We start from the raw sequence: 17,552 nt of genomic DNA, 5'->3' as shown, positions 1-17,552 counted from the left end.
GTGAAAAGAGTAGAAGAGTCAGTCAGAAGTTCTCTTTCCCTGTGGGTTCTCATCTTTCCTTAATGCCAATCTTCAGTGCAGAAGAGATCATGATTTATTTTTATATATATAATGATTTTCCAGGATAGTCTTATTCTAAATATTATCCCGTTTATGACACCATTTTCCCCAGTCTTACCATTTTCTGAGCACTCTCCCTGACATAGACAATTGAACATTATAGCTATATGTACACTCTGTGACCCTGGGCCCTGGTAATAGGTAACAGCACCACACACAGACCTCTGACTCACTGGAAGCCTATCATTGCCAGTACACAGGATTTCTTGCAAAGATTTGAACCATATGTCAACAAAGCTGAGAGAACCAGGAAAAAAGCACTCAGTGTTTGCATAATAGGCAACTGATAATTTTAATTTTTAAATCCTAGAGCTTCCTTGATTTCTGTTGTTCCTGAAGACGGGTTGCTCAGGCCTTTCTCGAAATACAGCATTGTTCTTCCAGCCCGTTTCCTTTTGCTTGTTTTTAAGCTAATGTGTGTGAGTTTCTGTTATTTAAAGCCAAATACCTCTGACTGATAAATATTTGTCTTTTGACAGATATCAAACGCTTTCCATCTACATCCACCCAGGGGTTGAATGTACTGTCCCTGGGCTGATTGAGAGCTGAAGAGTAAAGGCTTAAAAAGCTCTCACTGAGGTGCTGCCTCACCCACTCACTCCTATGGGCTTCTGGATGATTTATTGACCATCAAGCCTTCAATTTCCTTACCTGTATATTGGGGGTAATTGGAAAATATAGAGACAATAAAATTCCCATCAAATCCCTAGCCCTTAATAAGTTATTAATAACTACAGTTATTAGTTAAAGCTTTTGAGCAAGCAAAAGGGCAACTTTTAGGATTACCTGTTCTTTCCTTTGGGCCTTTTGCTTTTTCTCATTATGTATTAGATTGTTACATCAGAGATAAGGAATATAATACAATAAAATATATAATGTAATAGTTATACAAGTGGTGAATATCCTTGGTTTTGAACTTAAAAGATGAATGTTCCTGCAGTAGGCAAAGTCAGCTGCTTATAAATTACCATTTTACTGGTAAAAGTGTTAGAATTTACTTATGCTTAAAAGTTATTAAGTAAATTAACAATCCCAGCTGCTGCTGCTAAGTCGCTTCAGTCATGTCCAATTCTGTGCAACCCCATAGACGGCAGCCCACCAGGCTCCCCTGTCCCTGGGACTCTCCAGGCAAGAACACTGGAGTGGGTTGCCATTTCCTTCCCCAATACATGAAAGTGAAAAGTGAAAGTGAAGTCACTCAGTCGTGTCCAACTCTTCACGACCCCATGGACTGCAGCCTACCAGGCTCCTCCATCCATGGGATTTTCCAGGCAAGAGTGCTGGAGTAGGGTGCCATTGCCTTCTCCACAATCCCAGCATATACCCAAATTCCTCCAGCTTTTGTTTACTGCTCGCTGGTTTTGAAGAGTTCTGTAACAGTTGATAGGTTAGCAAATTTTGTTAATTCGTTTACAGCAGAGTCATCTAGCAATGAAACACCATTGGCAAAGAAACAAGATGGAATTGGCACAAATAGAAGCCAAAGATTTCTGTTCTTAAAAGAGAAAGAGACAATGTGAGAGAGAGAGAGGAAAAGAAAGTTTGGCTCATTACCCTCTCAAACGGCAGTGGCCCATTTAATTATAAAACACTGATCTCTCATAGTTTTCTTTTCTCAATATCTCAATTTTAAATTCAATGCTGACTGACTTACCTCTCATGCTCAAAATTCACCAATGAACTCCTGGTTAGTAAGATTGCTTCTGATCATTTCTCACACTCTTCAACTTCTGAAGCATTTCACCATATGGATTACTCTCTCCTTTGAAAACTTGGTGATTTTCTTTCTCTAGACTTCCTCTGGCTTCTTTATCAAATCCATTTTCTCCATCTACCTCCTAAAAGTTGACATTCTCCATCCTCCGTCTCCAATCCTATGCCATCTTGCTCTACCTCACTCTCGATGCTTGACCTAACAACTCTATTGATTAGCAGGCTGGTGAGGTGGAAACAATTTGGCAGTTATTTAAGATTGTGCGCCATGTCTTACACACATCTGCACACTTCTCGTCTCCACAGCTTCACTCAGATTTCTCTACTGCTGGAATTTTTGTGGGGTCCCATTAAAATTGCTAACTTTTCCTCTTGATGAGACAGCAGAAGGTGGTTTTACCTTCCACTGAATTTCCATTGTAATTGTATTGTTCCCTTACTGCCAGTTACTACATACTATCATATCATTACTTATTCACAAGTCACAGAATTATGGTGACTTTAAACAATACTGCTTATTTTTCAGATGAAGGAGGGTGAAGTGCAGAGAGTTAAAGACACTTGCCACAGCTAGGAAGTAGCGGAAGTCAGGCCGCAATCTAGGGAGAGCCTCTTCTACCACGGCAAACCTCTTTGGTGGAAAGAATGCATCTTACTCATCTTAAGGCACTAATACAGAGCTTTGAAAATCATCAGTGTTTCCAAAAATGCCTGCTGACAAGAGAGTTAATAGATGATGGACACATCAGTGACTACAGGGGGCCCTAAAATTAAGGAAAACTTTTTTCAGTAGTAGAGAGTCTGCTTCATGTTTAAATGTCCAAGAAAAACACTGATAAAAAGGTTGAAAAACACTGATAAAAAGGAGATGAGAGGAAAAGTATAGAGGTGGAGGCCAAGGGGAGAGGCTGACTTTGAAAATGGAGAGAAAACTTGTATCCTGACATTAAAGGGAAGAGTACTGAATCTGACCTTAGAGCAATCAAGGAAACCTATGATTCTATTCTTTTTAAAAATACTTAAAAGCCTGAATATGCCACACCCACCTGTAACACAAGCATAGTCTGGCACTGGATTATTCTTAGATTCAGTTTCATGAAAGAGGACTATTTCCACACTCTCAGAATCCATTCATTAATAGAATAAAAACTAGATTGGCACATAAGTCCCCTATCTGTTGTCCCAGAAAAGAAAGCTGAAAAAGAGAAGTTATTCAAGAAAATAAGTACTTCAGAATAGCTGGAAAAAATTAAGAGTTGGTGATAAATGCAGAGCTGGCATATTCTGATCTGATTTGGAAAATAATAAAGAAAAAATTACTTAGTTTAAATAAGACACAAAATGTAATAAAAGATGTGCACTTCACATTGCATGCAACAAGTCATGGCTTGAGATTTGTTTTTCTCAAAATATTGTTGGTTACCTGCTGGATACATAAAGCATCTCCCACCTCAATCTGCAAAATATCCTTGGAAGATGGCTTCTGTCAACTGGGAGGCTTCTAGAAACTCAGCATTCAAAGAGTTCTGAAATAATTCTAGCTTCTTCCTCCATTTCACCGGCGACACTACTGCATTTAGGGAAATAAGGCCGAGCGTGGCCATTTTCAGCATCATGCTGGCTATCTGAAGCCAAGTCACCGCTCTCACACCACGAGAACTCAGAATTCCCAGCGCCAGACATTTCTTCAGCAGCTTTGGAGCAGAGCAGCTGGGATAAAAAGGCTGGATGCTGTACTCGGCAAGGAGCAGAGCCTGCCTGGCAGTGAGCCCTGGGCCCAGAAAGGTGGTCCAGAGATTCAGGAAAGAGATCATGTTTCCAAAACACCTCTTGAGAAAACAGTAGTGAGCTCCACTGCATGGGAAGGTCACACCTACCTCTGCTGAGTGGAGAGGGGTCATAAAGGACCACAGGGCCCAATCAACCTGGATGCTCAGGAAGAGTCCCGGATTCACGCACAAGGACTTCAACACCCTTTGAGGGCCACAAAAACGTCTGCTCCAGTTATATCAGCAATTAGAAACCTTGTGCCCAGAAACATCCAAATACTCTCTTGAGCTGTATCTTCCTCTCTTTATCCATTGTAACAGAATTCTTAAATTTTGCATAAATGACAGCTGATGACTTTTCCTGCCCATATTGGTAGAAATGATTTCATGGGTTCTCTGAAATAAAAGAGTGCTGTCCTTCTTGTTCCACCTTTGTTAAATAGAGATTGTGTTAATCATTAGCAAAATACATGTGATTCATCCACGTAAAATAATGTCAGATTACTTGAAAGGGTTTTAGTTTGACTTTTAAAAAAATTATCATCAAAATAATACATTCAGATGGAAAAAAATTTCAGTAAGATAGGTATTACAGCAAAAAGCAAGGGTTTTCTACTCTACTTCACCCCTTCCCAAACGTATTCCCAGTTTTTTCTTCTGGGAACAACCATTCAGGAGTGTTTACGCTTCTGGTTCTTCTTGGTGGCTGCTTCCACTGTTCTTCCGTGTCGGAGGAACCATCATCGTGGGATCACATCCACTCACCTAGAGCCGGACATCCTGGAATGTGAAGTCAGGTGGGCCTTAGGAAACACCATTACAAACAAAGCTAGTGGAGGTCATGGAATTCCAGTTGAGCTACTTCAAATTCTGAAAGATGATCCTGTGAAAGTGCTGCACTCAATACGTCAGCAAACTTGGAAAACTCAGCAGTGGCCAAAGGACTGGAAAAGGCCACTTTTCATTTCAATCCCAAAGTACGGTAATGCCAAAGAATGCTCAAACTACCACACAATTGCACTCATCTCACACGCTAGTAAAGTAATGCTCAAAATTCTCCAAGCCAGACTTCAGCAATACATGAACCGTGAACTTCCAGATGTTCAAGCTGGTTTTAGAAAAGGCAGAGGAACCAGAAATCAAATTGCCAACACCCAATTTAATCATCAAAAAATCAAGAGTTCCAGAAAAACATCTATTTCTGCTTTATTGACTAAGCCAAAGCCTTTGTGTGGATCACAATAAACTGTGGAAAATTCTAAAAGAGATGGGAATACCAGACCACCTGACCTGCCTCTTGAGAAACCTGTATGTAGGTCAGGAAGCAACAGTTAGAACTGGACATGGAACAACAGACTGGTTCTAAATAGGAAAAGGAGTACATCAAGACTGTATATTGTCACCCTGCTTATTTAACTCGTATGCAGAGTACATCATGAGAAACACTGGGCTGAAAGAAGCCCGAGCTGGAATCAAGATTTCCAGGAGAAATATCAATAACCTCAGATATGCAGATGACACCACCCTTATGGCAAAAAGTGAAGAAGAACTAAAGAGCCTCTTGATGAAAGTGAGAGAAGACAGTGAAAAAGTTGGCCTAAAGCTCAACATTCAGAAAACTAAGATCATGGCATCCGGTCCCATCACTTCATGGCAAATAGATGGGGAAACAGTAGAAACAGTGGCTGAATTTATTTTGGGGGGCTCCAAAATCACTGTGGATGGTGATTGCAGCCATGAAATTAAAAGATGCTTGCTCCTTGGAAGGAAGGTTATGACCAACCTAGATAGCATATTAAAAAGCAGAGACATTACTTTGCCAACAAAGGTCCATCTAGTTAAGGCTATGGTTTTTCCAGTAGTCATGTATGGATGTGAGAGTTGGACTATAAAGAAAGCTGAGCACAGAAGAATTGATGCTTTTGAACTGTGGTGTTGGAGAAGACTCTTGAGAGTCCCTTGGACTGCAAGGAGATCAGTCCTGGGTGTTCACTGGAAGAACTGATGTTGAAGCTGAAACTCCAATACTTTGGCCACCTCATGCGAAGAGCTGACTCACTGGAAAAGACCCTGATCCTGGGAAAGATTGAGGCCAGGAGGAGAAGGGGATGACAGAGGATGAGATGGTTGGATGGCATCACCAACACAATGGACATGGGTTTGGGTGGACTCCGGGAGTTGGTGATGGACAGGGAGGCCTGGTGTGCTGTGGTTCATGGGATCACAAAGAGTCGGACACGACTGAGCAACTGAACTGAACTGAACTGAAAACAGTCAAATTCATAAAGTCAAAGAGTGGGATGGTGGTTACCAGGGGCTGAGACCAGGGGGGAATGGGTACTTATTAATCAGAATTCATAAAGTTTCAGCTAAGTAATATGAATAAGCTCTAGAGATGCACACCATTATAACTATCAACAATAATGCACACTGAAAATTTAAGAGGATAAAGCCCATGTTATGTTCTTATCACAAGAAGATATTTTAAATGAGGGTGAAATATAATTTAAGTGATGGGGAGAAAAGGTAGAAATGCAGCAGCAGCAGGGGCAGAGTCAGCAGCACCCTGCCACTCAGTCTCCTACCTACCTGCTTTCCAGAGGGACAGTGAGCTAACCCGTGTCCTGGATTTCATAGCAGGAAGGTTAAGACTAGAAAAAAAAGCATGACCCCCACACCCCCACAGATAACAGTGTGGTAGCTTTGCAGTTGTGTTAACTACACATTTGACTATGCTGAACTACATTTCCCAAATTTTTGAGTTAAAATGAACCATTAGGAAGAATTCTTTTTTTTTTTTTTCTTTTTTTCTAATTTTTGTTTGTTTGTTTCGTTGACTGTTCTGGGTCTTAGTTGTGGCATTTGAACTCTTCAGTGGTGACATGTGGGATCCAATTCCCTAACCAGGGATCAAACTCAGGGGCTCCTGCATTGGGAGTGTGAAGTCTTGGCCACTGGACCACCAAGGAAGTCCCCATAAGGAATATCCTTGAGTAAGATTTAGAAAACAGAAGTGAAGCGGCAAATCATTTTGATGTTTCACACTGACAATGAAGCCCTTCTTGACCAAACCTAAACCTCCTTTGAGCCCTCATCCTTTGAATTGCTGAGCAGTTTAGCAAGAGTACCCACACTGCTGCCATCTAATCAAGTTCCTCTTAGTTTTCCGCCATTCACTGACCCCTCACTCTGCGTTGGCTATTAATCCTCACATGTCTTTGCTGAGTTTGGAGTTGAGTTCAGTTCTGGACTGAAGTCTCTTTCCCCTACTGCAGTAGCTTGAATAAAATCTGCCTTGCCATTTGTAACCAGCATGCTAAGCAATTTTTCTTTTACAATATACACTGTGTTATAGATGATGGCCCACCCCTTTGCTGTAATTGTATATCTGCTGGCTTATCTCATTAGCATGAGGCGGTAAGTAAACTTGTAGCTCTTCCAGCTTCACCAAAGTCCTCCTTCAGCTGCTCCAACTTCTGGGTCTGGTGTATGCTTAGTTCCACCAGGAAGGGCCTCAGCTTCGGTGAGATACTCACGCTGTCAAGGTGAGTGCTAATAACACTAAGATTTCAGTTTACCCTTGTGAGCTCCAGCCTGTTCTTGTTCTCCTTCCCTTTTACATCCACTATCCTTTCTGGATGACCTGAACTTCAACTTCCAGCTGCAGACTTGAGGACTAGAGACATCATAATCAGTCTTACTAGAGACAACATAATCAGCTCCCACAACTAAATAAAGTCAAATCGCTTTAACAGGCAAATCCTCTTCATTTTCAAAGCTAGAAATAGAAGAGATTCAGATACAGATGCAGATAAAGAGCTATAGACGGCCCTATACATAGATGAAATATATGCAGATGTAGATACAATTTCCTAGAGCTTCCATTGCTCTAACTGATACAAGGAGCAAAAGTATATGCCATTTCACGTATCCCTTGAGTTCAGTAGTATTCAAGTATGTCAGTCACTCAGTGGCAAAGAATCTGCTTGCCAATGCAGGAGACTCGGGTTCAATCCTTGGGTCAAGAAGATCCCCTGGAGAAGGAACTGGTAGTCTACTCCAGTATTCTTACCTGGGAAATCTCATGGACAGAGGAGCCTGGTGGGCTGCAGTCCATGGGGTCGCAAGAGAGTCATACATTACGTAGCAACTAAACAGCAACAAATGTCTGTGACACTGAAAAATAAGAGTGTAAAACAAGAGACTTGGGCTAGGGTATCAACCCCCATTCCTGGCATTCTCAGCACTATCAGAGATTCTCCAAATACATCAGAAGCTTCCTTTGAAACAGGATCCCTACTCCATGGTGTGTATTCTTGAAGATTCTAGGTGGGGCTACTCCATTAAAAGGTGAATCATCCAGTATTAGGCTCACTGGCACAGCTCCTCTGGTGCCCTGAGAATTACCTTCTGCTCAGCATGTAGGTGAGCTCAGCCATTGGACAAAAACTCTGGAAAGTGAAGTGAGAAACTTCCATGACCATGCCTTTTCAACACGTGACTCAAGAAACAACAATGGGAGTTGTAAAAAGCAGAGAATCAGAGACGAGGGAGGCAAAGAAGAAACATTTTGAAAGACTAAATTGTATAGTGAGATGCCATCCTGAAAGGTTTACAATGTTTTTCCTGTTTATTCTTCTTTTTCTTTAATTGCATTCTAAGAGAAGATCTGTCATGACAGATCTAATGCTGTCAGTCTTGCTAAACGTGTATCATTAGCTCAATTGTACAGATATGCAAAGAAGAGGCTCATAGAAGGGAAGCTGCTGCTGCTGCTGCTGCTGCTGCTAAGTTGCTTCAGTCATGTCTGATTCTATGTGACCCTATAGACAGCGGCCCACCAGGCTCCCCTGTCCCTGGGATTCTCTAGGCAAAAACACTGGAGTGGGTTGCCATTCCCTTCTCCAGTGCATGAAAGTGAAAAGTGAAAGTGAAGTCGTGTCAACTCTTCAAGATCCCATGACTGCAGCCCACCAGGTTCCTCCATCCATGGGATTTTCCAGGCAAGAGTACTGGAGTGGGGTGCCATTGCCTTCTCCAAATAGAAGGGAAGTTCAGTTCAGTTCAGTTGCTCAGTCATGTCCGACTCTTTGCGACCCCATGAATTTCTGCATGCCAGGCTTCCCTGTCCATCACCAACTCCCGGAGTTCACTCAGACTCATGTCCAGCAAGTCGGTGATGCCATCCGGCCATCTCATCCTCTGTCATCCCCTTCTCCTCCTGCCCCCAATCCCTCCCAGCATCAGAATCTTTTCCAATGAATCAACTCTTCGCATCAGGTGGCCAAAGTATTGGAGTTTCAGCTTTAGCATCAATCCTTCCAAAGAAATCCCAGGGCTGATCTCCTTCAGAATGGACTGGTTGGATCTCCTTGCAGTCCAAGGGACTCTCAAGAGTCTTCTCCAACACCACAGTTCAAAAGCATCAATTCTTCAACGCTCAACTTTCTTCACAGTCCAACTCTCGCTTCCATACGTGACCACTGGAAAAACTATAGCCTTGACTAGACAGACCTTTGTTGGCAAAGTAATGTCTCTGCTTTTCAATATGCTGTCTAGGTTGGTCATAACTTTCCTTCCAAGGAGTAAGCGTCTTTTAATTTCATGGCTGCAGTCACCATCTGCAGTGATTTCGAAGCCCCCAAAAATAAAGTCTGACACTGTTTCTACTGTTTTCCCATCTATTTCCCATGAAGTGATGGGAGAAGGGAAGGGACTTGTGCAATTCATATGCCTCTATGTTACTCCAAAATTTATGTTATTAATACCTAAATTCTACTGTTTGTAGAATTATTTGTAGAAAAAATTTTACTGTTTGTAGAATAAATTCCTGATTTATTAATTTTTAATTAATTTTTATTGAAATATAATTGCTTTACAATGTTGTGTTAGTTTCTGACGTACACAAAAGACAATCAGTTACACATATACACACACACACTGTTTTCAGAGTTCCTTCCCACTCAGGTCACCACAGATCGCTGAGTAGAATCCCCTGCGCTGTGCAGTCTGTTCTCATTAGTGAGCTATCGTAGACTTAGCAGTGTATATATGTCAATCTCCACATCTCCCAATTCACCCCACCCCTTTCCCCCCTTGGTAACCATAAGTTTCTTCTCTACATCTGTGGCCCAATTTCCGCTTTGCAAATAAGTTCATTTGAACCATTTTTCTAGATTTCACATATAGATGATCTTATATGACATTTATTTTTCTCTTGCTGACTTACTTCACTCTATATGACAATCTCTAGCTCCATCCACATCTCTGCAGATAGCACTAGATTTTTCCTTCTTATGTATCGGTCAGTTCAGTTGCTCAGTTGTTTCCAACTCTTTGCGACCCAGTGGACTTCAGCACGCCAGGCTTCCCTGCTTTACCTCTGATTTAAATGTAAGTATGCTAGTCACACTATCAGATTGAAGACTCCTCATGTCTATTCTTCCATAAAAGCAACAAGATACTGAAAAATTTGTCAAAATCAACTTTTTCTATACTTTAGAATCTAAGTCAAAAACTGTCACAATCTACGGAGAATTTATTTAAGAAAAACTTCTGAGCTTTAATTAATACAGTTGAGTTGGTAGGTTTTAAATTTGCCCTATTCCCATCCTCCTTCCCCTAGCTCCAAATCAGCCTTGAAAACCAACAGCTCTGAAATCTTGCAGCTGTAAAAACAAGCGGTGTTGCAGGCATTGAAAAGTGATAAACTAGGAGCTCCTCAAAGAGCACCGCCTCCAGAGCATTCTCCTCATTGGACCTATCTCTCAGCTCCTTGAAAAACTCCATATGCAGGTCTTGAAAAAATCCCTAACAGCAGGAATCCAACACAAACAATCAACTGCAATTTTGTTTAACACAGCAATAGCCTAAAGCAGCAATGCCAGTTTAGGGGGCGAATTGGACAGGGGAAATCCAAACCCAAAATTTAAAAGGAAGATCTGGAGGAAGAGACATCCAGAAGACATCCACTTTGAAAAGTGCCAGTGTATTCATAAATATCTCGAAGGCCACCTGCACATCCAGGACTGTGCAAATGCCCAGAGAAGGCCTGACGGGGCCCCAAGCTCTCACTTTTGTCTGAACTGAGGCCCTGTGAAAACTCGAAATGAAGCCTAAGTTAGATTAATAATTTGCCTGAGCATAGAAGGAATGCCTTAACCTACACAGAGCTCCTTAGCAAAGACTGGAAGACTTACTGGCCCCAAGCACTTATGGGAACCTCTGATCAGTCATTCAGTTCAGTTCAGTGGCTCAGTCGCATCTGACTCTTTGCGACCCCATGGACTGCAGCACACCAGGCCTCCCTGTCCATCACCAACTCCTGGAGTTTACCCAAATTCATGTCCATTGAGTCAGTGATGCCATCCAACCATCTCATCCTCTGTCATCCCCTTCTCCTCCTGCCCTCAATTTTTCCCAGCATCAGGGTCTTTTCAAATGAGTCAGTTCTTCACATCAGGTGGTCAAAGTTTTAGAGTTTCAGCTTCAGCATCAGTCCCTCCAATGAACACCCAGGACTGATCTCCTTTAGGATGGACTTGTTGGATCTCCTTGCAAAAGGAATCTCTCTCCTTGTGAGAGTCCAAGGGACTCTCAAGAGTCTTCTCCAACATCACAGTTCAAAAGCATCAATTCTTCTGTGCTCAGCTTTCTTTATAGTCCAACTCTCACATCCATACATGATTACTGGAAAAGTCATAGCTTTGACTAGATGGACCTTTGTTGGCAAAGTAATGTCTCTGTTTTTTAATATGCTGTCTAGGTTGGTCATAACTTTTCTTCCAAGGAGCAAGCGTCTTTTAATTTCATGGCTCCAGTCACCATCTGCAGTGACTTTGGAGCCCCTCAAAATAAAGTCAGCCACTGTTTCTACTGTTTCCCCATCTATTTGCCATGAAGTGATGGGACTGGATGCCATGACCTTAGTTTTTTGAATGTGAAGTTTTAAGCCAACTTTTTCACTCTCTTCTCTCACTTTCATCAAGAGGCTCTTTAGTTCTTCTTCACTTTTTGCCATAAGGGTGGTATCATCTGCATATCTGAGGTTATTGATATTTCTCCTGGCAGTCTTGATTCCAGCTTGTGCTTCATCCAGCCTGGCATTTCCCATGATGTACTATGCATACAAGTTAAATAAGTAGGGTGACAACATACAGCCTTGACGTGCTCCTTTTCCTATTTAGAACCAGTCTGTTGTTCCATGCCCAGTTCTAACTGTTGTTTCTTGACCTGCATACAGATTTCTCAAGAGGCAGGTCATGTGGTCTGGTATTCCCATCTCTTAAAGAATTTTCCACAGTTTATTGTGGTTCACACAGTCAAAGGCTTTGGCATAGTCCATAAAGCAGAAGTAGATGTTTTTCTGGAACTTTCTTGTTTTTTTGATGATTCAGCAGATGTTGGCAATTTGGTCTCTGGTTCCTCAACCTTTTCTAAATCCAGCTTGAACATCTGGAAGTTCACGGTTCAAGTGCTATTGAAGCCTGGCTTGGAGAATTTTGAGCATTACTTTGCTAGTGGTTGGGATGGGTCATTAGCTGACTACTAAGCACAGCTAGGGGAGAAGGCAATGGCACCCACTCCAGTCCTCTTGCCTGGAAAATCCCATGGATGGAGGAGCCTGGTGGGCTGCAGTCCATGGGGTCGCTAAGAGTCGGATACGACTGAGCAACTTCACTTTCACTTTTCACTTTCATGCATTGGAGAAGGAAATGGCAACCCACTCCAGTGTTCTTGCCTGGAGAATCCCAGGGACAGGGGAGGCTGGTGGGCTATCGTCTATGGGGTCGCACAGAGTCAGACATGACTGAAGTGACTTAGTAGTAGTAGTAGTAAGCACAGCTAGTAAAGAATTCAGAGCTGCACATTGAGGAATACAAGTTTTTTTTCTCAGGGCTGCCAAAATAAAGTACCAAAACTGAGATGTCTTAAACCAACAGAAACTTATTGTCTCATTGTTCTGGAGGCTAGAAGTTCAAAATCAAGATTTCAGCAGGGCCACATAATCTCTGACCGCTCTAGGTGAGAATCCTTTCTGGTCTCATCCAGCAGCAGGTGATTTCTGCCAATCCATAGCACTTCCTGGTTTGTAGATGCAAGACATCGGTTCCATGCTCTTTTCTCCCCGTGTCTTCTTTTCTCTCCTTGTCTTTCTTATTTCTTCATAAGTAACATAAATTTTTGTTGAAATTGGACATTTTAGATAAAATAAATGTCACAACTCTGAAAATAGGATCCCTCCTCCCCAAAGTTTGTTGTTATTGCTATTGCTTCAGGGGTGTGGTGTGTGTGTGTGTGTGTGTGATTGCTTAATCACTTTCCTAGTCTAATTCTATAAAATTCATATTATGGGTTGAATTATGTAACTCCAAAAGACATGTTTAAGTCCTAATACCTGGTACCTTAGAATGTGACAATATTTGGAGATAGAGTCTTTACAGAGGTAATTAATTTAAAATGAAGTCATTAGGGTGGGCCCTAATCCAGTATGATTAATGTACTTTCACACTGATGAAAAACAAATGAGTCCCAAATAGAATAAACTTAACTAAGTTTATACCGTAGCACACTGTATGCAGACTTAGAAAGACATAGACAAAGGATTCTTGAAACCATCAAAAGAAAAATACTCATCATGTATATGAAATTCTCAATGGAGTTAACACCAACTTCTCATTAGAAACTATGGAAGCCAGAGGCAGTAGAACTATACAAAGTGTTGGGAATGGGAGGGGGAGACTATCAATCAAGAATTCTATATTCAGGAAAACTATTCCTCAAAATTGTGAGAGAAATCAAGACACTACAAGACAAACAAATGCTGACGGAATTCACAATTACCAGTTCTATGGGAATCTTCCAGTCTAAAATGAAAAGACACTAGGGGGTAACTCAAATCCACACAAAGAAACAGATTATTAGTAAGGATAACTACACAGATAAATATAAAACACAATATCATACACGTTTTGTAATTTTTTTCTTCTTCTGTCTGATTTAGAAGACAACTATATATTACAATTAATATAAATTTTTGTTGATGGTCTTATAATGTTTAAAGGTATGATTTGTAAAACAATAATATCACATAGAGAAAAGGAAGGAATGGAGCGAAGTTTCCCCATTAGAGCAAAATTTCTATATACTATTGAAATTAAGTTAACATTAATATTAATCTAAATTAGATTGATTTAAGTTAAGGTGCCAGTTGTCAGGGCAAACACTAAGAGAAAAACTTTTTAAAAAGAATAAGCAGAGAATTTAAAGGGTACACTAGAAAATATCTATTTCACACAAGAGAAGGAAGTAATGGAGAAACAGATGAATAAAAAAGACATACAGAAAACAAATAGCAAGATTTCAAATATAACTCCTACTTTAACAGCATTTACAGTAAATGTGAATAATTAAATGCTATGATGCAAAATGTAGAGACAGGTAGGATGGAATTTTTTAATGATCCAGTTAAATATGGTATATAGAAGATAGTAAAATTCAAAGACACAAATAAGTTAAAAGATAGAAAAAGATATATAATACAAATAGCATGCAAAAGAGAGCTGGAGAGATTACACTAATAAAAGACAAACTTTTAAGAAAAAAATGCCACTAGACTGGAAAAACATTTTATAATAATAAGAGAATTGAGTTACAAGAACAAATAATTATAAAACAAATTACAAACAAATAATTACAAACACCTAACAACTGACTCCCAAATATATAAAACTAAAATAAAAAAAATTAGAGATAGGAACAGAAAATTCAATGATAGTTGCTCTTGAGAATTCCCTGGGAGTCCAGTGGTAGGAATCCTTGCTGTCACTGCAAAGGGCTGGGGTTTGATCACTGCTGAGGGAACTAAGATCCCACAGACTACATCATGTGGCCAAAAAAAAAAAAAAAAGAATTAAGAAAGTAAATAGCTGCTCTCAAAAAATTGATAGAAAAACTGGAACAAAAATCTGGAAGAATATGTATAACTTAAAAAATATCGTCAACCCACTTAATCTAACACCCATCATCAGCAATATTCATAAATATTTTCTACCACAGATGGAATATTTTACAAGATAGATAATATGTTAAGTAATGAAATAAGCATTAATAAATTTAAATGGACTTAAGTCATACAAATGGAGTTAAGTTAGAAATCAAAAACAGAAGGAAGCTACAGCAATCAAGACAGTGTGGTAATGGCAAAAGAAGAGACAAACAGGTCAAAGGAACAGAAGCGAGATCCCAGAAATAGACCCACCCAAACGTAGTCAACTTATCGCTGACAAAGGAGCACAGGCAATTCAATGGAGAAAGCAGAATCTTCTCAACACACGGCACTGAAACACTAAACACCAAGGGCAAGAGAAGATAGATAGATCCAGACACAGAGTAGACATTTTTCATAAAAATTAACTCAAAACAGTTCATAAACCTAGAAACCTAGATATAAAACACAAAACTGCAAAGCTCTTGAGGACAACATAAGAAAAACTCTAGGTGGCCTAGGGCTTAGTGATGACTTCTCAGGCGCAACAAAAGCACAACTTGTGGGGGAAAAAATGTGTTAAATTGGACTTTTCCTAATTTAAAAACTTTGGCTCTGCAAAGACACTGTTAAGACAATGAAAAGACTAACTGCAGACTGAAAGAAAATCTTTGCAAAATATGTATCTGATAAGGTACATGTATCCAAAATATAGAAAGAACTCTTAAAACTTAGCAGTAAGAAAGCAAACAACCTAATCAAAAAGTGATCAAAAGAACTGATAAGCTACCTTATTAAATGCTGCTAAGTCACTTCAGTCATGTCCGACTCTGTGCGACCCCACGGACGGCAGCCCACCAGGCTCCCCCGTCCCTGGGATTCTCCAGGCAAGAACACTGGAGTGGGTTGCCATTTCCTTCTCCAATGCACGAAAATGAAAAGTGAAAGTGAAGTCGCTCAGTCGTGTCCGACTCTTCGAGATCCCATGGACTGCAGCCTACCAGGCTCCTCCGTCCATGGGATTTTCCAGGCCAGAGTACTGGAGTGGGGTGCCATCGCCTTCTCCGACCTTATTAAATAAGATATGGCAAATAAGCATATGAAGAGATGCTCCACATTGTACGTCATGAGGGGACTGCAAATTAAGTAAAACTACACACTTTTAAAATGGCTGAAATCCTTGACAGCACTAACAATACCAAATATTAGTAAGGATGTGGGCAATAAGAACTCTTATTTATTGCTAGTGGGAATCCAAAAGTGGTATGACAACACTGAAGACAATTTGGCAGTTTCGTAAAACATTGACCACTGGCTTACCGTATGATCCGGCAAGGCACTCCTCGGTATTGACCCAAATGAGTTGAAATTAATGATGTGCACACAAAGTTCTATTCACAACTTAACCAAAACTTGTAAGCAGCTATGATGCCTTCAAGGGTGAAAGAATAAACATCTGTGTTAATATTAATGGAATATTATTCTGTTGTACACAATGGAATACTACTCAGCAGTTAAAATACATGATAAAACATGGAGACATCTTAAAAATGTATATTGTGAAGTGAAAGAAACCAGTTCAAAGACACTACAGGCTACTTGATTCCAACTGTTGAAAATTTAGCTAGGCTACTCCATGGTAGCACTGCATTGACCTCCATTTTGGAGGGCAAGAAACTTGCAGTGGCCTTAAACTGACATCAGCTCCACATGCAAGAACATTGCCCAGAGAGCAGCCTGCAGAGGCACAAGAAAATCAAGTTCCCAATATGACTTCCCCCAGAGCCCTTGTGATAGACTCTCACCCCTCCGCCCAGGGCCTTCCCCTTGTGTGCTCCTGAGATAAGACAGCTGCCGAGCTTATCAAAGTCCCGTTCCTCTTGGTTTGAACTAACCAATCTGGCTTAGCGGGAAACCCTGAAGCACTCCACCCATGGACCTTAAAAAAAGCCCATGCCCCACATCCTGTCTCTCTCTCTGCCTGCACCCTGCCTTGACCTCCCCATGTGCTCCCCCAGTGTATGCGGTGCACTTCCTCTATGATCTACGGGCAATAAACTTCTCTATTTCTATTCCCTTGTGGCCTCTTGTTGAACCAGAGCTCACCATCTGTCATCGCAAAACTCAACAAAAGCTAGTTTAACAAAGGCACAACAGTTGGCATCTGGAAAAGGCAACATTACTGAGACAGTAAAAAGATAAGTGGCTTCCAAGGATTTGGAAGGAGGGAAGGATGGATGAACAGGTGTTGCAGAGGTTAACTCGGGGGCAGTGAAGCAATTTGTATGGTACCATAGTGGTGGATACATTTGTGAAAACTCATAGGATATACAACATAGTGCGAACTTTAATGTAATACTGGGTCATCAAGTGTATCTCTAGCACTAGATCCAGCGATTGTTGGATCACATGGTAAGCCAACTTTTAGTATTATTTAACATATTTAACAAGATGTTGATAATAGGGTAAACTGAATAAGGGTAGAGGAGAATGATGGGAGGAGGAGTAGGTGGGAAGTTTCTGTACTTTCTGCTAAATTTTTCTGTAAACCTAAAACTGCTCTCAAAAAATTAAGCCCACTAATTTTTTTCAAAAGGTACAGCAAGTTTGCTGGATATAATATCAATCTGCAAAAATCAATTGTATTTTGATATATGAGCAAAATTAAGAATAAAATTTCACTCACAATAGCACCAATATGAATGAAATACTTAAGAATATATTTAACAAGAAAAGTACAAAGCATACACTGAAAATCATAAAACTTTGCTGAGGCCAATTTTAAAAAGTGTTCGTCACTCAATCATGTCCGACTCTTTGCAGCTTGCCAGGCTCCTCTGTCCAAGAGGCAAGAATACTGGAGTGGATAGTCATTCCCTTCTCAAGGGGATCTTTCCAACCCAGGAATGGAATCCGGGTCTCCTGCATTGCAGGCAGATTCTTCACCATTTGAGTTACCAGGG

General features: G+C 40.7%; 1 long non-coding RNA gene and 1 pseudogene across 5 annotated transcripts in view; both read right to left on the bottom strand.

Annotated features, from left to right (window-relative positions):
- The window catches only part of LOC112449549 (uncharacterized), a 62,526-nt gene that overhangs the window by 29,894 nt on the left and 15,080 nt on the right, over positions 1-17,552 (bottom strand). The window lies entirely within an intron of this gene.
- Positions 7-15,374, bottom strand: LOC132342230 (solute carrier family 7 member 13-like; annotated as a pseudogene).

Source organism: Bos taurus, chromosome 14 (assembly GCF_002263795.3).
Source record: "Bos taurus isolate L1 Dominette 01449 registration number 42190680 breed Hereford chromosome 14, ARS-UCD2.0, whole genome shotgun sequence".
In the NCBI taxonomy this organism is placed as follows: Eukaryota; Metazoa; Chordata; class Mammalia; order Artiodactyla; family Bovidae; genus Bos; species Bos taurus.
This window is presented reverse-complemented; position numbering and strand designations above follow the sequence as displayed.